This window comes from Rhinoderma darwinii, chromosome 1 (assembly GCF_050947455.1).
Source record: "Rhinoderma darwinii isolate aRhiDar2 chromosome 1, aRhiDar2.hap1, whole genome shotgun sequence".
Lineage (NCBI taxonomy): Eukaryota > Metazoa > Chordata > Amphibia > Anura > Rhinodermatidae > Rhinoderma > Rhinoderma darwinii.
The window spans coordinates 429,144,439-429,168,886 of NC_134687.1; the positions used below are offsets into that span (position 1 = coordinate 429,144,439).

General features: G+C 41.7%; 1 pseudogene; it reads left to right on the top strand.

The window, feature by feature from the left end:
• LOC142651251 (aldehyde dehydrogenase family 3 member B3-like) overlaps window positions 1-24,448 on the top strand; it is a 46,618-nt pseudogene that overhangs the window by 19,793 nt on the left and 2,377 nt on the right.

Sequence of the window (24,448 nt, forward strand, 5' to 3'; positions counted from 1 at the left end):
ATCTTACGTATACCCTGATGTACTTCGCCCATTTTACGTATACCCTGATGTACTCCGTCCAGCTTACATATACCCTGATGTACTCCGTCCAGCTTACATATATCCTGATGTACTCTGCCCAGTTTACATATATCCTGATGAACTCCGCCCAGCTTGCATATACCCTGATGTACTCCTCACAGTTTACATATACCCTTATGTACTCTGCAAAGCTTACATATGCGCTAACGTACTCCACCCAGCTTACATATGCCCTGATGTACTCGGCACAGCTTACATATGATCACGATCTAGGGGTATGTGGACCCACTAGGCCGCTCCGTAAGAGCGGAGAGGCAGCTGACCAACTCACAGTCTATGCAAAAGTCTATGGAAGGAGCGTAGCACAAGGGTACCTGGAATAGTCCAGACGGCGGCAAGGGCTTTGGCACAGATGGGGCTAGATATGGTGGGTCGCGCCAGACGTGGCAGATGGTATCCGGGATGGCAGATGACACCAGACGTGGTGTATTCCGGCAGGCGAGGCAAGGCACAGCTCAGATACTAAACAGGCTCGGAAGGAAGATACAGCATGGGATACAGGAGATCGGAGGCAGGGCACGGGAACACTGGGTGCAGGAAAACACTAAGGAACTATTTGCCATACAAACATGGGAACACTAAAACAACGCTCGGGCAAGGAGTGGAAGGGAGGAGCCCCTCTTATAGTCCAGGGTGATCAGGAATGGATTAGGGAATTCTTGACAGGTGTGTGCACTGGCCCTTTAAGGCGCGCACCCTAACACTTGAAGCAGGGCCGGCGTCTTCTAGGAGGGAGACGCTGGCAGGATGCGAGCAGTCTGTGGTCGCGGCCGCCGCCAGATAAGGAACAGTGGCGGGCCGTGACACATATACCCTGATGTACTCCACCCAGCTTACATATGCCTCCACATTATAAGGTGAAATACCAGTAAAATCCCGAACAAAACTACTACAAAGCAAAATCTTCGCTCCAAAAGCAAAATGGCGGTCCTTCTGAGCCTGGCAGTGTGAAAACGTGCCCAAAGACTGCAGAGAGATCCAGAAGAATCAGTAGAGAGTATTTGCTGTGAGGGTATGTTCACACGGCTTATTTTCTGCTGTTTTTCGGGTTGCAAATGCCTCAAAAAATGGATAAAAATGCGGGGGCTGAACGCCTCCAAACATATGCCTATTGATTTCAATGGGTTCTGTTCCCACTTGGCTTTGTTCGAAGAAGTGCATGTCACTTCTTGAGCCGTTTTTGGAGCCGTTGTTCATTGACTCAATAGAAAAACAGCTCCAAAAACGGCCGTAAAAAACTCTGCAAAAAGCGCAAGTTGCTTAAAAAACGGCTGAAAATCAGGAGCTGTTTTCCCTTGAAAACAGCTCAGTTTTTTCAGCCGTTTTTTGTTAAGCGTGTGAACATATCCTTAGATTTAGCCGCCAAGATATCGTTTGAGACATTAGTAAGGGCAGTTTCTGTAGAGTGTAGAGCGCGGAAACAGATTGTAAGGGGTCTAGAATGGACTTAGCAGAGAGATAGCGGTTAGGCGAGAGTAGACCAAGCGTTCCTGGAATGTTTGTTTTTAATCAATAAAGATATACCTTTTTACTTTGAATAGACTTTGGCTCTTTGATGCAATCTTATCCTTTCCCATTGGTTCTTGACAGACTTTTTTTCGTGGTAAGTGATAAATCGCTGTCCATAGGAATGCATTAGGTTACAGCTAATTATCTTACTGCAAAATGCATAAGCAGCGTGAAAATCTCTTCAAAATCGCTCCAGTCAAGCGATTTGCTAACCATTTTTTTTTTATCGCAACATGCTGGGATTTCAGAGCTACACACTTGTCAGTAGTGATTTTAACCCCTTCCCTCTTTGGCCACTTTTGACCTTCCAGACAGAGCCTCATTTTTCAAATCTGACATGTTTCACTTTATGTGGTAATAACTCCGGAATGCTTTTACCTATCCAAGCGATTCTGAGATTGTTTTCTCGTTCACATTGGACTTTATGTTACTGGCAAAATTTGCCCAATACATTCAGTATTTAATTGTGAAAAACACCAAAATTTAGCGAAAAATTGCAAAAATTAGCATTTTTCTCAATTTAAATGTATCTGCTTGTAAGACAGGCAGTTATACCACACAAAAATGTTGCTAACTAACATCCCCCATATGTCTACTTTATATTGGCATCGTATTTTGATCATCATTTTATTTTTCTAGGACGTTACAAGGCTTAGAACTTTAGCAGCAATTTCTCACATTTTCAAGAAAATTTCAAAATGCTATTTTTACAGGGGCCAGTTCAGTTGTGAAGTGGCTTTGAGGTCCTTAGATATTAGAAACCCCCAATAAGTCACCCCATTTTAAAAACTGCACCCATCAAAGTATTCAAAACAGCATTTAGAAAGTTTCTTAACCCTTTAGACATTGCGCAGGAATTAAGGCAAAGTAGAGGTGAAATTTACAAAGTTCATTATTTATTTCCAGAAATTCATTTTGAATCCATTTTTTTTGTACCACAGAATGTTTTACCCAAGAAATGCAACTCAATATTTATTGCCCAGGTTCTGCAGTTTTAGGAAATATCCCACATATGGCCCTAGTGTGCTACTGGACTGAAACACCGGCCTCAGAAACAAAGGAGCACCTGGTGGATTTTGGGCCTCCTTTTTATTAGAATATATTTTAGGCACCATATCCGCTTTGAACAGGTCTAGTGGAACTAAAACAGTGGAAACCCCCCAAAAGTGACCCCATTTTGGAAACTACACCCCTCGAGGAATTTATCTAGGGGTGTAGCAAGCATTTTGACCAGCCAGTTTTTTTGCAAACATTTTTGGAACTAGGCCATGAAAATGAAAATCTACATTTTTTCAAATAAAATGTAGGTTTAGCTAATTTTTTTTCATTTCCAAAAGAACTAAAGTAGAAAAAGCACCACAACATTTGTAGAGCAATTTCTCCCGAGTAAAACAATACCCCACATGTGGTAATAAACGATTGTTTGGACACACGGCAGGGCTTAGAATGGAAAGTGCGCCATTTGGCTCTTGGAGCTCAAATTTAGCAGGAATGGTTTGCGGAGGCCATGTCGCATTTGCACAGCCCCTGAGGTGGCAAAACAGTGGAAACCCCCAACAAGTGACCCCATTTTGGAAACTATACCCCTCGAGGAATTTATCTAGGGGTGTAGCAAGCATTTTGACCGGCCAGTTTTTTTGCAAAAATTTTTGGAACTAGGTCATGAAAATGAAAATCTACATTTTTTCAAATAAAATGTAGGTTTAGCTAATTTTCTTTCATTTCCAAGAGAACTAAAGTAGAAAAAGCACAACAACTTTTGTAGAGCAATTTCTCCCGAGTAAAACAATACCCCACATGTGGTAATAAACGGTTATTTGGACACACGGCAGGGCTTAGAAGGGAAAGAGCGCCATTTGGCTCTTGGAGCTCAAATTTAGCAGGAATGGTTTGCGGAGGCCATGTCACATTTGCAAAGCCCCTGAGGTGACAAAACAGTGGAAACCCCCAACAAGTGACCCCATTTTGGAAACTATACCCCTTGAGGAAATTATCTAGGGGTATAGTGAGCATTTTGACCCCACAGGTTTTTTGCAGAAATTATTGCAAGTAGGCTGTGAAAATGAAAATCTAAATTTTTTCAAATAAAATGTAGGTTTAGGTAATTTTTTTTCATTTCCACAAGGACTAAAGGAGAAAAAGCACCATAAAATTTGTAAAGAAATTTCTCCCGAGTAAAACAATACCCCACATGTGGTAATAAACGGCTGTTTGGACACACAGCGAGGCTGAGAAGGGAAAGAGCGCCATTTGGCTTTTGGAACTCAAATTTAGCAGGAATGGTTTGCGGAGGCCATGTCGCATTTGCAAAGCTCCTGAGGGGACAAAACAGTGGAAACCCCCAACAAGTGACCCCATTTTGGAAACTACACCCCATGAGGAAATCTAGGGGTGTAGCAAGCATTTTGACCCGCCAGTTTTTTTACAGAACTTATTGTAAGTAGGCCGTAAAAATGAAAATCTACATTTTTTCAAAGAAAATGTAGGTTTAGATATTTTTTTTTCATTTCCACAAGGACTGAAGGAGAAAAAGCACTGCAACATTTGTAAAGCAACTTCTCCCGAGTAAAACAATACCCCACATGTTGTCACAAACATCTGTTTGGACACACGGTAGGGCTCAGAATGAAAGGAGCACCATTTGGATTTTGGAATGGTTTCTGGGTGTCATGTCATATTTGCTGAGCCCCTGTAGTACTAGTACAGTGGAAACACCCCAAAAGTGACTCCATTTGGGAAACTGCACCCCCTGAGGAATCATCTACGGGTATAGTGAAAATTTTGATCCCAAAGGTTTTTTGCTGAATTAATTAGAATTAAGCCATGAAAATGAAAAATAATTTTTTTTTCCAACAAGATGTAGTTTTAGATACACATTTTTCATTTTTACAAGGAATAGAGAAGAAAAAGCACCCCAACATTTGTAAAGTAATTTCTCCCGAGTACGGTAACGCCCCATATGTGGTTATAATCGGCTGCTTACGTATATGGGAGCATTCAGAAGAAAAGGAGCGGAATTTATCTTTTGGAGCGTAGATTTTGCTGGAATGGTTTGCGGACGCCATGTTGCATTTGCAAAACCACTGATGTACCAAACAAAAGTGACCCCGTTTTAGAAACTACACCCCTAAAGGCATTTATCAAGGGGTGTAGTGAGAATTTAGACTCCACAGGTGTTTTTCAGAAATGAATACGCAGTGGATGGTGCAAAGTGAAAAATGCAATTTCTCCACTGATCTGCCCATTCACCGCACAAGATGTTGTGCCCCTAGAGAATCTTACCCAATAAATTGTTAAGCGGGTTCTCCCAGGTATGGTAATGCCTTACTTGTGGCCATAAATTGCTGTTTGGGCACACTGTAGGGCTAAGAAGGGAAAGACCGCCATTTGGAGCATGGATTTTGCTTGGTAATAGTTCTGTTTGGGGTTTTGCTGATATTTCCGTTTATAATAATGTGGGGTATATGTAATCTGTGCGGAGAACATCAGGGCATAATAAGAGGGTATAATAATGGGGTAAATAATACAATTCTCCATAGATGTGTGTTACGCTGTGAAGCGATCCGTTATGCGCAGGCCGGCGTCACACTGATAAACAGTTTTCTTTCTTATCCCCCTTTTGTAACGCTCTGCACCTTTTGGGGACTTTTTCTCCTTCGTAGTTTGTGAAATATTACTAGGAAAGTTTTGCGCTGGTATAATACGGGCGCCCTCGCTTCCAGCGGATGTGCGATGTCCCTTCCCTTTCCTAGTTCCTAAATACTAGGGCCCTGAAACTGAAGGAATGTTCCCCTCCGGCCTGCGCATTGAGATGTTTTTTCATCACCGCATTACTAGTGCCGTAACTTTTTTGTTTTTCAGTTGATTGAGCGGAGTGCGGGCTTGTTTTTTGCGAGACGGGCTGTAGATTTTATTGGTACCATTTTAGAACACATACGACTTTTTGATCACTTTTTATTTCATTTTTTGGTAAAGGAAATTACCAAAAACAAGCAATTCTGGAATAGTTTTTTATTGGTTTTTTTATCGGCATCCACAGTGTGCCCTAAATTACATGTTAGCTTTATTCTGCGGGTCGATACGATTACGGCGATACCAAATTTATATAGTTTTTTTTATGTATTGCAGCTTTTGCACAATAAAATCACTTTTTTTATAAAATCATTTGTTTTCTTTGTCGCCATACTCTAAGACCCATAACGTTATTATTTTTGCGTGCACAAAGCGGTGTCAGGGATTATTTTTTGCGGCACGGATTGTCATTTTTTATTAGTACTATTTTGGAGTAAGTGTGACTTTTTGATTACTTTTTATAGCATTTTTTGGAAGGAGATGAGACCTAAAAACAAAGATTCTGGCGTTGTTTTTCATGGGTTTTTTTTACGGCGTTCACCGTGCGGGATAAATTACATAATTGTTTTGTAGTTTGGGTCGTTACGTACGCGGCGATACCAAATTTATATAGTTTTTTTATGTATTGCGGCTTTTGCACAATAAAATCACTTGTTTTATAAAATCATTTGTTTTCTGTGTTGCCATATTCTAAGACCCATAACTTTTTTATTTTTGCGTGCACGAAACGGTGTCAGGGATTATTTTTTGCGGGACGGATTGTCATTTTTTATTAGTACTATTTTGGAGTAAATGTGACTTTTTTATCACTTTTTATAGCATTTTTTGGAAGGAGATGTGACCTAAAAACAAAGATTCTGGCGCTGTTTTTCATGGTGTTTTTTTACCGCGTTCACCGTGCGGGATAAATTACATAATAGTTTTGTAGTTTGGGTCGTTACGGACGCGGCGATACCAATTATGTATAGTTTTTTTTATTTTTACCTTTTTTCCCATAATAAAAGACTTACTATGGGAAAAAAGTCAGTTTAGCTTTATTTTTATTTGAAACTTGTGTGTTTTTATTGTTTTACCACATTTTTATTAACTTTTTTTTACTTTTTTTACTTGTCCCACTAGGCGACATGAGGGCCTGATGCCCCGATCGCTACTCTAATACACTGCACTACATATGTAGTGCAGTGTATTAGCGCTGTCAGTTATTCACTGACAGCAAGCCTATGAGGACACGCCGCAGACAAGGCAGACTCGGACGCCATTTTCTGGCGTCCGATTGCCACAGCAACCCAGCGATTGCATCACTGGGTTGCCGATCGGGTGAAAACCTCTATTGAGCACAGCATCTGAGGGGTTAATCTGCCGGATCGGAGAATAGCTCCGGTCCTGGCAGTTACAGGAGGGTGCCAGCTGTATAATACAGCTGTCACCCTGCGGTGATGGTGCCGGCTCTGCTCCTGAGCCCGCACCATCACTGCGCCGTACATATACGGCGCTTTGAGGGAAGCACCTCCCGACAGCGCCGTATATATACGGCGGATGTCGGGAAGGAGTTAAAGAGATTTTCAAGCTACTCAATCATTGTATATTTGTTGCTTACTGAAATGCTGCCACAAAAATGCATCTGAAAAACGCATACATTTTTAAATACCCAGACGTTTTTACAAAGTGTTGCAGCTGTAAGCCTGCGTTTCTTTTGCATGTGTTTGAGAACGCACCAAAACTCGCAATGTGAACTCAACCTAACTGTGCTGCAAACAAATGCTGCAAAAGATGCAAAACAAATTAGGCCGGATTCACACGAGCGTGTTCAGTCCGTGATATACGGTCTGCAGGTCGGCCACATTTCCCGGACCGAACACAGTGCAGGGTGCCAGGCTCCTAGCATCATCGTTATTTATGACGCTAGGCAGGAGCGTAACTAGGAAAGACTGGGCCCCATAGCAAACTTTTGACTGGGGCCCCCCCTCCCCTGGGTGTCACACAACCCCCCCCCCTTGTAGATAGTGCCTTTTTTACAGCCCCCCTGTAGATAACGCCATACAGCCCCCCCTGTAGATAACGCCATACAGCCCCCCTGTAGATAGCGCCATACAGCCCCCCTGTAGATAGCGCCATACAGCCCCCCTGTAGATAGTGCCATACATCCCCCCTGTAGATAACGCCATACAGTCTCCCCCTGTAGATAACGCCATACAGCCCCCCTGTAAATAGCGCCATACAGCCCCCCTGTAGGTAACGCCATACAGCCTCCCCTGTAGGTAACGCTATACAGCCCCCCCCCTGTAGATAGCGCCATACAGCCCCCCCTGTAGGTAACGCCATACAGCCCCCCCTGTATGTAACGCCATACAGCCCACCCTGTAGGTAACGCCATACACAGCCCCCCTGTAGGTAACGCTATACAGCCCCCCTGTAGGTAACGCTATACAGCCCCCCCTGTAGGTAACGCTATACAGCCCCCTCTGTAGGTAATGCTATACAGCCCCCCTGTAGGTAACGCTATACAGCCCCCCTGTAGGTAACGCTATACAGCCCCCCCTGTAGGTAACGCCATACAGCCCCAACCCCCCAAAAAAATCCGACCTATAGTTTGTCCTACAAAAGACATGTATCCCCTATCCACAGGATAGGGGATACATGTGTGATCGCTGGCAGTGATAAGGAGAACGGGGGACCGACAGTCCCCCGAAGTTCTCCATGACTAACCTCTGACTTCTGGCGTCTGCGCAGCTCAATACAAATGGAAGGAGCGCTGGTCACGCATTTCTACGGAGCTGCCGACACAGACCCCGGAAGTCCGAGGTTTGTGATGGAGAACTTCAGGGGACTTTCGGTCCCCCGTTCTCCTTATCGCTGCCAGCGATCACACATGTATCCCCTATCCTGTGGATAGGGGATACATGTCTTTTGTTTAATGGCAGAGCGGGGAGATACCTCCCTGCTCTGCCGTAGTGTTCAGTGGCATCGCACTGTAGTAGCCATAGTGGCAGCTAGCGGAGCCTCCGGCCATGGTGGGGGCCGTGCCGGCGGGCGATACGGCCCCCTCATGCCACGGGGCTCATAGCAGCCGCTATGGCTGCTACAGCGGTAGTTACGCCACTGACGCTAGGAGTCCCTGCCTGTCGTCGGAACTACTGTCTCGTACTAAACACGTTCGTGTGAATCCGGCCTTATTGGTTTTAAGGGTATTTCCACATTGCGAATACAGTAGCAGCAGAGTGGATGAGATTTGAACTAAAACATTTATAAACTGACCTGCAGTGCATTTTTTTAACTGGCTCCCGACCGCTGGCTGTGTATTTACGGCCAGCGGTCAGGGTCCTTAAAACCCGCGCCATAGACTATGGACGCGGGTTTTGGCTTGTTGCCCGAGCGATCGGGCAGCTGAATGTCGGGTCGCCAGCAGCCAGTGACTGCCGGGGCCCCTGAGGAGAAAATATAAGCAGTTTTCGCAATGAGCGATGTGATTATGAATAGAGGCAGCGGTAGCAATTACGGACTATTTTTATGGTTGTGTGCATGGGGTCTTAGTGTGATAATTCCTGAATTTACCCTGAGGCTGGATTCACACGAGCGTGTGGTTTTCACGCACCCATTGACTTCAATGGGTGCGTGATGCGTGAAAAACGCCCAAAGAACGGACATGTCATGAATTTTTGCAACGGACCAACGCTGCGTAAAAGTCACGCACATGTCTGCACGGCCCCATGGACTAATGGACGTATATCCCATCCCGTTCGTCTGAATAAGCCGTAAGGCCCAGTCCACAGAGTTTTTTGGCGCTGATTTTGACGTGAAACCGTGTCAGAATCAGCCCAAAAAAACTGCCGAAATTGCTTCCTATTGATCTTAATGGGAGGCAGAGACTTTTAGCCGTTTGCGGGAAAAAAAAGTGGCATGTTCTTTCTTGCCTCAGGTCTGCCTCTGACCTCCATTTAAATCAATAGGAGGCAGAAAATGTGTTTTTCACTGCGTTTTTTTTACCAGCAGTTCTCAACGGGCACGGGGGAAAAACACTACGAAAACCACGGCAAGAAATACTCTGTGTGATCTAGGCCTAAGGACCTGTCCAGACGTAGCGGAATTGCTGCAGAATTTCTGAAGCAATTCTGTTGAAAGTAGAAGACATTCCGCTGTGGAAAAAAACGCAGTAAAAAAAATGTGTTTTTTTTTGCTGCAGAAAATGGTGGGTATTTTGCTGCGTCTTTCTCATGGCTGGGGGATGGTAACATCTCCTCTGAAAAACGCAGCAATTCAGTCCACTTTCCGCAGCAAGAATTGACATGCTGCGGTCAATTTTTTGCAGCGTGTGGATGAGATTTTGTAAATCTCACCCACTTTGCTGCTACTGTATTCCGCTGCGTATTTTCCGTCCGCAATTTCGGACGAAAAATATGCAGCAATTCCGCTACGTGTGAACAAGCCCTAATTCAAACATGTTGACATCTGTACACACATGACAATGGCTGGAGTGAACAGCAAAGGTGACATTTAGATGATTATGGTTCCGAAGAAGTTTGGAGATTACCCAGCTCCTGCGTCATGGCTATGTAAGTTTTCTCTCCACTTACTGTACATGCAATTTACAGTTTAAGATACAGTGTATAGACACCAAATCAAATGTCATCAACCAGTGCAAGTACGGATGTAACTTTGGAAAGAAAATCAGGCCATTGATCCTCATGTATCAATATGTTGTACTTGCAAGTATAAGGCTGGGTTCACACGACCTATTTTCAGATGTAAACGAGGCGTATTATGCCTCGTTTACGTCTGAAAATAGGGCTCCAATACGTCGGCAAACATCTGCCCATTCATTTGAATGGGTTTGCTGACGTATTGTGCAGACGACCTGTAATTTACGCGTCGTCGTTTGACAGCTGTCAAACGACGACGCGTAAATGGACTGCCTCGGCAAAGAAGTGCAGGACACTTCTTTGCCACGTAATTTGAGCTGTTCTTCATTGAACTCAATGAAGCACAGCTCAAGATTTACGAGCGTCTCAGACGGCTCGCAAAATGCGAGGAGGAGCATTTACGTGTGAAACGAGGCAGCTGTTTTCTCTTGAAAACAGTCTGTCTTTTCACACGTAAATGACAGCTAGCGTGTGAACATACCCTAAGTCTTAAACCAGGTTCAACAGTGTGGCTTTTTTTGGGGGGACTTCTTTTTTTTTTTCTTTTAAGGCCAAAATAAGGAGCAGATCCAACATTGAAAAGGAAATGTTGAAAGAAAATATAATCCTTGCTTTGGCGCTTAAAAAAAATAAATCAGAAATTGCCCTGTCCTTATAAAGGGCTAGACTTTTGTTCTGGTAAGGCCATTTTCACAGTGCTGTATTTGGGAGCCAAAACTAGAGGTGGAACAGAAACCAAAATAGTATAATGGCAAGATTTGTACTGTCAGGTCCGTATTTCAGGGTGGCTTCCGTCCCCTGTTATTTCACACCGAATAACCACCTCTGTAAATTGAAAGCTGAAGGCATGCCTGGAAAGAAGTAAACCAGCCAGAGATGTTGGTACACAGCTTTCCCCAAATCAGACAGGAAGCGAACTGAACTTTATTCAGAAGAAAGAAACACAGGAAAAAACACATACCCCTCCCTAGAGATATGGGACTTGCTTAAGCCCCCATTGGCTCCTCAGGTGTAAGTTCTCCTGTACATTCTTCTGCACACTCCTCTTGCATTCCAAGGGGCGGTGTCTTCCATAGGTGTGTCCGACATGAACAAAGAACTTGTTATATATATATCAGTATATTACACAAAGAACTGAAATGTATATACATATGTGTGAGGATAATATTTTTGCAAACAATATACATGGTAATGATCCCTGACAGTACCACTTCCGTGTTTTAAAATTGCTCCTAGTTTTGGCTTGTATTGTTGTGTAAGACAGCCTAAGGGTATGTTCACACGCTTGGCAAAAAATGTCTGAATATATGGAGCTGTTTTCAAGGGAACCACGTGGATTTGTATTGTGGACTGCAGGCTGCCATATAATCTGTAGTCTGCAAACAGGATCTAGACTGCAGATTGAGGGATAAAACCGTGCAAGACATTTTGATCAAAATGGTTTTTGTTTTATCCAGGCCGATGTAGCTGAACCTGTGGCTCATAAGGGTAGTGAAAAGCACAATGGATAACATGAATGCCTCTCCATCACCTGCCCGCTGGTTTAGAGTTTTAAGAAGGTGAGAACGTGAAAGTAAATTGTAATAAATTCACTTCAGGCAAGTGATCACAAAAAAAACGCTTCGGCTGGGTTCACCTTGTGTTTCTCAGTATATGCTTAACCCCTTAGTGACCAGCCTATCTTAAACCTTGATGACCAAGCTATTTTTTTAATGTTTTTTTTTCCATCGTCTCATTGCAAGGACTATAACTTTTTTTTTTAGCATCGACATAGCTGTATAAGGACTTGTGTTTTGTGGGACAAGTTGTATTTTTAATAGCACCATTTTGGGGTACATATAATTTAATTATTTTTTGGGGGGGGCGTAAGGAAAAAAAAGCAATTTTGCCAATTTTTTTTGCGTCTTTAATTTACGCCGTTTACCGTGTGGTATAAATAACATAACTTTATTCAGCGGGTTGTTACGATTGCAACGATAACAAATTTATATGGTTTTCTTATGTTTTCCTACTTTTACACAGTCTAAATTATGTGTTTTTGTGTCTCCATATTTAAAGATCCATAATTTTTTTTTTTTTTTTAGGCAGGATGAACGTAAATTCTGGCTTTTTTTTTTTTTTTTTTACAGCGTTCGCTGAGCGGGTTAAATAACATAATAGCTTTATAGTTTGGCTCGTTACAGTCTCGGCAATACCAAATATGCGTAACTTTTTGACTATTTATTTTTTCATAATAAAGCATTTTGTAAGGGGGACATTTTTTTATTTTTTCCTTTAACTAGTCCCATTAGGGGACTTCACTATACGATCGTCCGATCGCTTTTCTAATGCACTGCAATACTTCTGTATTGCAGTGTATTACTGCCTGTCTGTTTACAACGGACAGGCATCTGCTAACCCATGCCAGAGGCATGACCTAGCACGCATCCACTACAGGCAGACCTGGGGGCCATAGAAGACACTGGCACCCTGCGACTGCATGCAGTGTGCCGGTGGGGTGAGAGAGGGAGCGCCCTCCATCTCTCCAAAACCACATGGATGTGGCGCTCTCTATTGAGCGCCACATCTAACTGGGAGTCGGACCCTCACAGATCCTATCCGGTGGATAGGTCATCAGTTGTCCGGTTTGGACAACCCCTTTAATAAATGTAAAAGTATTAAGAGGGTATAGTATTGAAATCCACTACGAAATCTAGAAGTCTTGAGACCAGCTGTGGATTTGAAAATACCGTGATATACACACAAACCCCATTCACATGCGGCGCACTATACGTTCTTGTGGAGTCTGCACTGGAAATATGCAAGAAATTCACGTGGGAAACTCCACTTTATAGTCCTCTTTGACAAGGCTAATGTTTGATAGTCACACACGCGTTCACATCAAGCATGTTTGAACGATTTTATGATGCATCTATAATCTGTGAGGCTGGCATATAACAATATGTGTAGGTAGATTACCTGGAAGCACATACGACTGATGCTAAAGATCTGGTTAGAGGATAGAAACTAGAAAGGGGACACCCAGAAGAATGGTATTTTTTCCTATCTACCATTGATGGACTAACTGCTTCTGTCCTGACTTATTGGAGAGACATTGTAGTTGAAACCAGAGACCTCAAATTTCACACTTGACCCCCCCCCCACTTATTTACTCTACAACTGATCTAAATGGATATAAAACTGATCACTAGGTATCTCAATATGCATTGGCTTTTCAATCCATCACAAATTACATTTATGGCACAAACAGAGCATATGCGATAAATGATAGGTAGAGGTTCTTCCTCTGGAACCCCTTATCTATTGGTAGAATGGGGGTTGCACCGTTAGACCCAGTCTCTTTTGACCACAAAAACTAGCCAGAGTCAGCCGTGCTTGCACTTCGATTCGCCATTAAACGATTAGGCCTGATTTCAGACGAACGAGTGCAAACTCAGACGTGACAAGCTGCCGTTCTTCACATCAGTCACCCCTGTGGATCCCTCATAGACGTGAGTCCATTGAGGGTTCCGTGAAAACGGATGAAAATATGACATGTCCTATTTTTATTTTTTTTCCACGGGCCCTTAACACGGTCCGTTAAAACAATGGATGTGTGAACAGCCCCATTGAAAAACATGCGTCCGTGTGACGGCCATTAAAAAAAAAAAAAAGTCAGTCACATGGACTCTATTTAAGTTCATCTGAATAAGGCCTAAAAAATACTAAAATATCTGACTGTGTGCCTTTTTAAAGTTTTTTTTTTTTTTCTTTTTTTTTTTCCTACCCCTAAAATTGTGTTCAAATAGTGTAAAACGATAAACTAAGCAAACCAGCGTTCCCCCCCCCCCCCCCCCCCGCTTCCTGTTTTCATTACAGAGCAATTACATATTGTCCATTCAGATCTGATTGCGGCAACCAGTTGCTGTGGGGACAAAAACCCAGCATAAATTGACATGCTGCGGATTTGAAAATCCATACCGCAGGTCAACTTCTGAACTTTTTCACTGTGTTTTTTTTTCTGCAGCGTGGACATGAGATTTTCTGTATATAATTTTTTTTTTTTGTGTTTTTTTTTAAAAAAAAACACTTTTTTTCATTAAATGAAAAGATAGAGTATGAGCTACAAATCAGTATAATATCAAAACTATTTAACAGTAAAACAAGAAGTGTGGAAGAGAACTTAGTGTAGAAATCAAAGTTCATACAGATCTTTCGGAATGTTGAACAAGCTTTGAAGCCAAGGGCTCCAATTGGACAACGCATGTTTTTTATTACGAGCATTTAGCATACATCGAGATTTTCTAAATATCATTCTCTCTACTGCTGCTGTAAATACTACAGAATTCCATTGCAGAAATACCTACGTGGGAACCCAGCCTTAGGCCTCGTGCACACGACCGTGCCCGTAATCATGGCCCACAATTGTGGGCACGGCTGGCCGCAGCCCGCATTTCCGGCCCGTTCTCCCATACAAAGTATGGGAGCACGGCCCGTAAAATCCGAAAAATAGGAAATGCTCCATAATTCCCGGCACAGTTCTACGACACGGACACCTATCCGTAGCGATACGGAAAGGTGTCCGCGGCCAATAGAACTGAATGGGTCTGTAATTGCGGACCGTATTGTGGTCTGCAATTACGGAGTTTTTTTACAGTTGTGTGCATGGGGCCTAGAACTGTAACAATTCTACTAGGGCTAACTATGCAGCCGACATTCTGCTGCAACAGCCGGGATTAGACCTAACATCCTGGACGTCTCATTCCTTGGATGCAGCGGTCAACAGAGGGGAGAGGGTTCCCAAATGGTTCTCATGGCAGCTGGGGGCCTAACGTGTCTATATGCTGCAAGGCCATGCCAAAGGTATGCTGAGTATATAAAAGCATTATTAAAGTGATCAAATGATCACATTGGAAAGTCCACTAATGACACTAAAGTAGGTACGTTTTAAGTCTGTATAAAAAAAATATATATATATATTTTACTGTAAACGCTTTATTTATTCTCATAATGGTATTTTGTTAGTGATAAATAAATATGACCGCAATTGTTTTTTTGTTTTTTTTTTAATGCTAAATACTGCATTTTAAAAAAAAATGTTTTTAGGAAATTTGCTACTGTGCAAAAAATGGTAAAACACAAACATTTGGTATCGCTGAAATCGCACCGACCTTTAGAATAAAGGTGATGTGTTATTTATGCCACACAGTGTAAATTTAAAACACAAAAAAAATTGTGGCATTGGTTTTTATTAGCTTTAACAAAAGCTAAAAAAAAAGCTAGTTAATCTGTGTCCTGAAATGGCTCTATTAAAAAATGATTTGTCCTGCAAAATTTGAGCCCTCAAAGTTATGGTTCTTGGAATGCGAAATCAATGGGCAGATGTTTGAAAGCATTCTGCTTCTGATTTATTTATTTTTATGACGTTTTTTTCGGGACGCTTACGGACCGAAAAACGCCTGAAAATGGCTTGTGTGCACATACCCTTAGAGTTCATTGTAGTTCTGACTTTTTTTATTTTTTATAAACCTTGACAATGAACAGGCCTTTAGACAACTAACAATGTGCGTGTGGTCTGTTGCAGGTGACTATATCACGGGAAGGCAGGTGATGCAGGCGGCAGCCAAACATATGACACCCGTGTCTTTGGTCCTTGGCGGAAAGAACCCTTGCTATGTGGACAAATTATGTGATATTGCAGTGGCACCTCATAGGATAGCATGGGCGTGGTTTATGAATGCAGGCCAAAATTCACTGGCTCCAGAATATATTCTGTGCCATTTGGATACTAGAGATTCTCTAATCCATGAGTTGGAAATGTGCATCCATGAATTCTACGGGAAAAATCCACAAGAGTCCCAGCACTATGGGCGCTTGGCAAGTTTGGACCAATATAGAAGAGTCAAGGATTATCTATCCTGTGGTCAGGTGGCCCTCGGGGACAGACTGATGAAAGTGAGCGCTATATTGGTAAGGACTTGGTTATGACATGTACTGTGAATGAAACCTTAAAAGCCCCTTAATTCTAAATCCAGAAAAAAACTTATATCTACCCCATACTAACCAATCTTGTATGACCTGGACTTATTTAAAAAGCAGTTACCTAAAGTCAACCATCAAATAAAAATCGGTAATGTAAAGTATTTTTATTAGTGATTTTTACTACTATACAGTGAAGGAAATAAGTATTTGATCCCTTGCTGATTTTGTAAGTTTGCCCACTGTCAAAGACATGAACAGTCTAGAATTTTTAGGCTAGGTTAATTTTACCAGTGAGAGATAGATTATATAAAAAAAAAAAAAGAATCACATTGTCAAAATTATATATATATATTTATTTGCATTGTGCACAGAGAAATAAGTATTTGATCCCTTTGGCAAACGAGACTTAATACTTGGTGGCAAAACCCTTGTTGGCAAGCACAGCAGTCAGACGTTTTTGGTAGTTGATGATGAGGTTTGCACACATGTTAGATTGAATTTTGGCCCACTCCTCTTTGCAGATCATCTGTAAATCATTAAGATTTCGAGGCTGTCGCTTGACAACTCGGATCTTCAGCTCCCTCCATAAGTTTGATGGGATTAAGGTCTGGAGACTGGCTAGGCCACTCCATGACCTTAATGTGCTTCTTTTTGAGCCACTCCTTTGTTGCCTTGGCTGTATGTTTCGGGTCATTGTCGTGCTGGAAGACCCAGCCACGAGCCATTTTTAATGTCCTGGTGGAGGGAAGCAGGTTATCACTCAGGATTTGACGGTACATGGCTCCATCCATTCTCCCATTGATGCGGTGAAGTAGTCCTGTGCCCTTAGCAGAGAAACACCCCCAAAGCATAATGTTTCCACCTCCATGCTTGACAGTGGGAATGGTGTTCTTTGGGTCATAGGCAGCATTTCTCTTCCTCCAAACACGGCGAGTTGAGTTAATTCCAAAGAGCTAAATTTTAGTCTCATCTGACCACAGCACCTTCTCCCAATCACTCTCAGAATCATCTAGATGTTCATTTGTGCGTGTGCGTGCGTGCGTGTGTGTAAAAAAAACCAGTTCTTATTGATGTGAAAGAATCGGATCCCATTATACAGTAGAGTCTCTGGAAAAGGCAATCCAGTTCATCAACCAGGGGGAACGACCCTTAGCTGTATATGCCTACTCTAACAGCTGTGAAGGATGGTTTATTTGCTTATATTCTCTGTATGAAATGTGACGTCACTCACAGGTCCTGCATCGTGACGGCCACATCGGCACCAGAGGCTACAGTTGATTCTGCAGCAGCATCAGCGTTTGCAGGTAAGATCGATGCTGCAGAATCAACTGTAGCCTCTGGTGCCGTCACGATGCAGGACCTGTGAGTGACGTCACAGATCTGCACTGTCAGAAGCTGGGCGTTCTGAAGAGAAGAGGATGTTACTTCTCTTCAGAGCGCCCAGCTAGTGAAAGTATTAAAAACGCCCCGATGTACGCACATAATACACGCCCACTTGGACTTTTACTTTTAAACACACCCACTTGGACTTTTGCAAGCCTCATTTGCATAACTACAAAAATGGTCAGAACTTGGCCAAAAATGCTCGTTTTTTAAAAATAAAAACGTTACTGTAATCTACATTGCAGCGCCGATCTGCTGCAATAGCAGATAGGGTTGCAAAATCTGGTTACAGAGCCTCTTTAAGTCCTATATATTACCAAATATAATTTGCATGTGAAACCATTGCAAAGTGCTAGAGGAAAGAGTTTGGGATATATGCTACATCACAGGCTGTATGAACCGAAAGACACACCCCGGCAGTAAGTGTTTTGCATAAATGAATGTGACCAACTCCTGCTCGAATCAATGGAGGTTCATGAATGTCGATTGTGTTGAAGAATTTGCTCTTGCAATTGTTGATTGGCAGCATTTTGTCTGTTCTTGATGTTCAATACAGTGAGGGATCAGAGGAAAGGATACCCTACTGCTAGAATGTCTGGAGGAACGACTTTTGATAGCGTATTGGTTAGACAGTCTAGGAGATAGACTGGTCTGAGATATCTGTCGGCAAACGTGGCCAGTTTGCCTGGAGGTGGGGGATTTACCGGAAATCACCCTACCGCTCTCCGACCATGGGGTCAGGAGGAAGTAAGACAAAAATGCTTTGGGGCACGGGTCCCGGCCATCATTATAGTAGAATGAGCAAAAGGAGCTGGGGCTTTAATTGTAAAGTATGTGAAGGCAAAACCACACACTGTAAAAAAAAAATATTGTCGAGGCTGGCAGCCGTAAGATTGATGTTTGCATGTGATAAAGAGAATGGTTTGTGGAAAGTTGAGAAGTTAAAAGGACAAAGCAGATGGTTACAAGTAAGTTGATGTAAGAAAGAACAATTTAAATACAGGTGTACATTTTTATTGGAAGAGTGAAGAAAACGGAGCAGCCGGGTACATTGCAGTGACTAATGTGGGTCAGAACGGGCGGGGGGGGGAGTGTAATGTGACCAGGTGCGATGTGACATGTGTGTAATGTAACATGTTTGAAACTAGTGGCCACAATAAAGCAGATCTATATTGTATGTTATCTTTAACCGCAGTAATGTCTAAAATTCTTAGTGTTTTGTGTATGGGGTTAAAATCAGTTCCACTCCTTAATGGAATGTGTCTTATCTTTGCGCATGTGCTGTCGTCTGTAACTACACCAAGCGAGAAAAATATTAGACTACTAGATATGTTTGTAAAAAGATAAGTTACGTTGCATATTTATGTGTTATGATGTGATAAGATTTAATGTTGGAATGTTTTGATGTTAATTCAAATAAATTAAAATACAGATATTGTGAGACACGGGATCTTGAAAATTTATGTGCCCCCCCCCCCCACAGTTCCCTATTCTTATGTATAGTTTATTGGTTTGCAGTAATTAATATTACCAGATATATTATTTTCTGTGTTATTGAATAACTAATTACAATTTTTTTGTTTTCACTCGTGAGGCACGTGCTGCCTAAATGTTTTGGAAAATGTGATGTTTTACAGGTAAATGGTTGCAGGTCATTTTAAAGATAAAATTTATTTTTGTCAGGAGAAAGTCATTTTTGTTCCAGGCTGTTGTGTATTACAAGGGGTTAAACTAGTGCCCCCCAGATAGAGTGCCTGTCCTTATTATGTTAACCTGTAGTTTTGAACCCTGCTACATTACTTTCGCAGAGTCCAAATAGGAGGGAATGGTGAAGGGACTGATCAGGTAGTTTTTTATTTTGTGTTTTTATTTTGTTTTGAATTAATGAATTTGGTTCTAGGAGGTTTACAAAATGTGTATGAGACCCCAATGAGTAACCCAGATTAAATGTGTATGACAGTAACCTACATTTTGAGGTATTTCTGTGTAGATGGTTCCAGATCTTTCCAGAACGTTAAATATGGCACTGGGAAAGTGTGACACCAAGTGCAAATGAAATGTACCCAGTAAGCACACATCTTCTAGGTGCCACGTCCATTGTAACAGAGAAGTTTTTCTTATATAAAGGTGTTAGTTTGATTTAGTTTAACCCCTTCCCGCACCTTGACGTAACTGTACGTCGAGGTGAGCAGTAAGTTCGCGCACCTTGACGTGCAGTTACGTCTGTGCTTTGACAGTTAACCGCCGCGCGGCGGTTAACTGTGTAGGCCGTCTGCCCTGCATTCCCCGTTGCTGATCAGCGGCCTATCGCCGCTGATTTCGGCAGTTAACCCCTTAATTGCGGCGTTCGATTTGAACGCCACACTTAAGGTGTTTAGCGCCGATCGGCAGCACCCATGTGAAATTACGGGGGCTGGCGATCGTACCCATGGCAACCGGACGCCAGACAATGGCTTCCGGGTTGCCATGTACAGAAGCCTATGAGGACCACCCGGAGGGTGGTCATCGTAGGCTTCCTGTCAGTGTGACTGTCATGTCACAATGACAGTTGGAGTGCATTACACTACGTGTGTAGTGTAATGTATTCCAGCAGCGATCAGAGATGCAAGTCTAAGTGTCCCCTAGTGGGACAAGTGAAAAAAGTAAAAAAAATAAAATGTTTTAAAAAAAGTGTAAAAATAAAAGTTATAAGTGACATAAACATGAACTGCTTTTTTTCCTATAATAAGTCTTTTATTATAGGAAAAAAAATGAATACGTAAAAAAAAAGTACACATATTTGGTATCACCGCGTTCGCAACGACCCCAACTATAATATTATTTTTCCCGCACGGTGAACATCGCAAAAAAATAAATTAAAAACAAAGCGAGAATCACTATTTTTATTTTGGTCACCACCCCTCACAAAATATACAATAAAAAGTGATCAAAAAGTTGCATGTACGCCAAAATTGTACCGATACAAACTACAACCCGTCCCGCAAAAAACAAGCCCTTACACCGCTTTTTTACTGAAAAATAAAAAACTTACGGCTCTCAGAATATGGTGACACAGAAAATAAATTATTTTCTAAATAAGTTATTTTATTGCGCAAACGCTGCAAAACATAAAAAAACCTATATACATATGGTATCGCCGTAATCGTACCGACCCGCAGAATAAAATATAACGGTCAATTATAGCCCAGGGTGAACGCTGTAAAAAATAAATAAAAATCATTGTCAGAATTGATGGTTTTTGGTCACCTTGCTTGCCGAAAAATGGAATAAAAAGTGATCAACAAAATTGCATGTACCCCAAAATGGTACGAATGAAAATTACAGATTGTCCCGCAACAGATAAGCCCTCACGCAGCTCCGGTGGTGAAAAAAGAAAAAAAGTTCCGGCTCCCAGATTATGGCGATGCAAAATGTGCAGAGCGTTCCAAAAGCGGATAAGATCGGGCACCATTTATAATATAAGTGCAACACCGGCCACATATCTGCGTATTATTATTTATTTACCCCATTATACCCTCTTATTATGCCCCTGATGTACTCTGCCCAACCTACATTTGCCCCCACGTTATAAACTGAAATACCAGCAAAACGCCAGAGCTTCTACCAAGCAAAATCTGCGCTCCAAAAGCCTAATGGCGTCCCTCCCTTCTGAGCCCTACAGTCTGCCCAAACAGCTGTTTACGTCCACCGATATGGCATCGCCATACCCGGGAGAACCCTGTTAATATTTTATTTGTGGTATTTGTGGCACAAACTGGGAACAACATATAGTGCACTAAAATGGCACATCAGTGGAAAATTTTAATTTTCACTTTCCACCATCGGCTGCGCATTAAACCCTTCGCGCACCATGACTTAATAGCATGTCGTGGTGTGGGGGGTGATATATGGAGTGTCTCACGCGCTGAGCCCGCGCCATACGCTGTGGGTGTCAGCTGTGTATTACAGCTGATACCCGGGACTAACGGACAGAAACAGCGATCCCGCTGTTACAGGAGCCTGTAAAAATCACAATATACTGCAATACATTTGTATTGCAGTGTATTCTACCAGTGATCTAATGATCGCTGGTTCAAGTCTCCTAGGGGGGACTAATAAAATATGTAAAAACAAAAGTAAATAGTTATTATTAGTGGAAAAAATTTAATAAATATTTAAAGTCCAAAAAGAAACCCTTTTCATATTTTTTCTCTAAAGTAATGTAAAAAAATAAAAAAAATACACAAAATTGGTATCGCTGCGTCTGTAAAAGTCCAAGCTATTACAATATACCATTATTGAACTCTCACGGTGAACGCCGTGAAAAATAAAGAATTTTAAATGGCAAAATCGCAGTTTTTTGGTCACCCTCGCTCTACCAAAAAATGTAATAAAAAGTGCTGAAAAAGTCTTATGTACCAAAAAATGGTACCAATAAAAACTACAGCTCGTCCCGCAAAAAATAAGCCCCCACACCGCTCTATTGATGGAAGAATAAAGACGTTGTGGCTCTCGGAAAGCGGGGAGGAAAAACGAAAAAGAAAAACATGGATCAGTCCGGAAAGGGTTAATTTATTTTCTAATGAAAAAACATTTATGACCACATGTGGGGTATTGCCGTACTCGGGAGAAATTGCTTTACAAATGTTGGGGTGAATTTTCTCTTTATGAAATTGAAAAAATTCAACATTTTAGTGGAAATAATGTTGATATTAATTTTCACGGCCTAATTCTAATAAATTCTGCAAAAGACGTGTGGGGCCTAAATGCTCACTATACCCCTAGATAGATTCCTTAAGTGGTGTAGTTTCCCAAATGGGGTTACTTTTGGGAGGTTTCCACTCTTTTTTAGTACCTCAGGGGCTTTGCAAATTCGACATGACACCCAAAAACTATTCCAGCTAAATTTGAGCTCCAAAAGCCAAATGGTGCCCCTTCCCTTCTAAGCCCCGGTGTGGGTCCAAACAGCAGTTTATGTAAATACCCCATATGTGGTAATAATCAGGAGAAATTGTTTTACAAATGTTGGGGTGCTTTTTCTCCTTTATTCCTTGTAAAAATTAAAAATTTCTAAGTTCTTACAGAAAAAAGTCGATTTTTACCTTTACAGACTAATTCCAATTACTTCAGCAAAACAACTGTGGGGTCAAAATGCTAACTTTACCCCTAGAAAAATTCCTTGAGGGGTGTAGTTTCCAAAATGGGGTCACTATTGGGGGGTTTCCACGGTTTTCATCCCTCCAGTGCATTGCAAACGTGACACGGCACTGAAAACTATTCCAGCAAAATCAGAAATCCAAAATCTAAATGGTGCTCCTTCTCTTCTGAGGCCTGCTGTGGGTCCAAACAGCAGTTTATTACCACATATGGGGTATTGCTATAATCGTAAGAAATTGCTTTACATATGTTGGGGTGTTTTTTCTACTTTATTCCTTGTAAATATTTAAAATGTTTACGTTTTTTCACAAAAAAAGTAGATTTTCATCTTCACAAACTAATTCAAATAAATTTAGCAAAAAAACTGTGGGTTCAAAATGCTAACTATACCCACAGATAAATTCCTTGAGGGGGTATAGTTTCCAAAATGGGGTCACTTTTGGGGGGTCTTTACTGGTTTGGTACCACAAGACCTATTCAAACCTGACATGGTACCTAAAATAGATTCCAAAAATAGGAGGCCCCAAAATCCACTAGTTGCTCCTTTGCTTCTGAGGCCGGTGTTTCAGTCCATTACCGCACTAGGAACACATGTGGGATATTTCTAAAAACTGCAGAATCTGGGCAATAAATATTGAGTTGCGTTTCTCTGGTAAAACCTTCTGTGGTACAGAAAAAATTAATTACAAATTAATTTTCGAGAAAAAAAATGAAATTTGTAAATTTCACCTCTACTTTGCTTTAATTCCTGTGAAACGCCTAAAGGGTTAAAACACTTTCTGAATGCTGTTTTGAATACGTTGAAGGGTGCAATTTTCAAAATGGGGTGATTTATGGGGACTTTCTAATATATAAGGCCCTCAAAGCCACTTCAGAACTGAACTGGTCCCTGAAAAAATAGGCTTTTGAAATTTTCTTGAAAATATGACAAATTGCTACTAAAGTTCTAAGCCTTGTAACGTCCTAGAAAAATAAGTGTTCAAAAAACGATGCAAACATAAAGTAGACATATGGGAAATATAAAATAGTAAGTATTTTGTGTGGTATTACTATCTGTTTTACAAGTAGATGCATTTAAATGTAGAAAAATGCTAATTTTTGCTAATTTTCTCTAAATCCTTGGTATTTTTTACAAATAAATATTGAATTTATCGAACAAATTTTTTACCTAACATAGTACAATATGTCACGAGGAAACAATCTCAGAATCACTTGGATAGGCAAAAGCATTCCGGAGTTATTACCACATAAAGTGACACATGTCTGATTTGAAAAAACTGCTTCGTCCTGAAGGCCAAAACAGGCTCAGTCCTGAAGGGGTTAAGGGCCTCACATTGTTATTGTATGTACTTAGAACAACTTTTATATTACATAGAGGTTTTCACCAGATTAGAATTTATTTTAACAATTGACAAGGGTTAGTGGTTCCTGGCAAGTGCCAGTAAATATGAACTAAAAGACTTTTAATACGATGAACTCCATCACTGAGGTGCGGCAGGCGCAGCTGGAGCCAATACAACGTGTTTGTCATGAACTGACGGCAGTGTCACAATTCCAAGCAGCCACCCAGACAAGTAACTTACCGGAGGAAGAGGACAGTTGCGGAGGGTTTGTGGTAGTCACAATAAAACTCCACTAATCCGCCTACGTGGGATCTCACCCCAGGCTCACCGCATGAGGTGCTATGTACAGCCCGGTGACGTAAACTAAATGAGACGGTGTCGGACAGATGAGAAGGACCAAGACCAAAGACCTGAGTGAATCCGTCAGCAGTATCAAGTGTTTTTTAATCAGAAGACAGGAGAAGAGGACGATGTATAGGACTTGTCAATACACTGGTGGGACCCCATACCCAAACCGGACATATTAGTTGTGGCCCTATTGATATA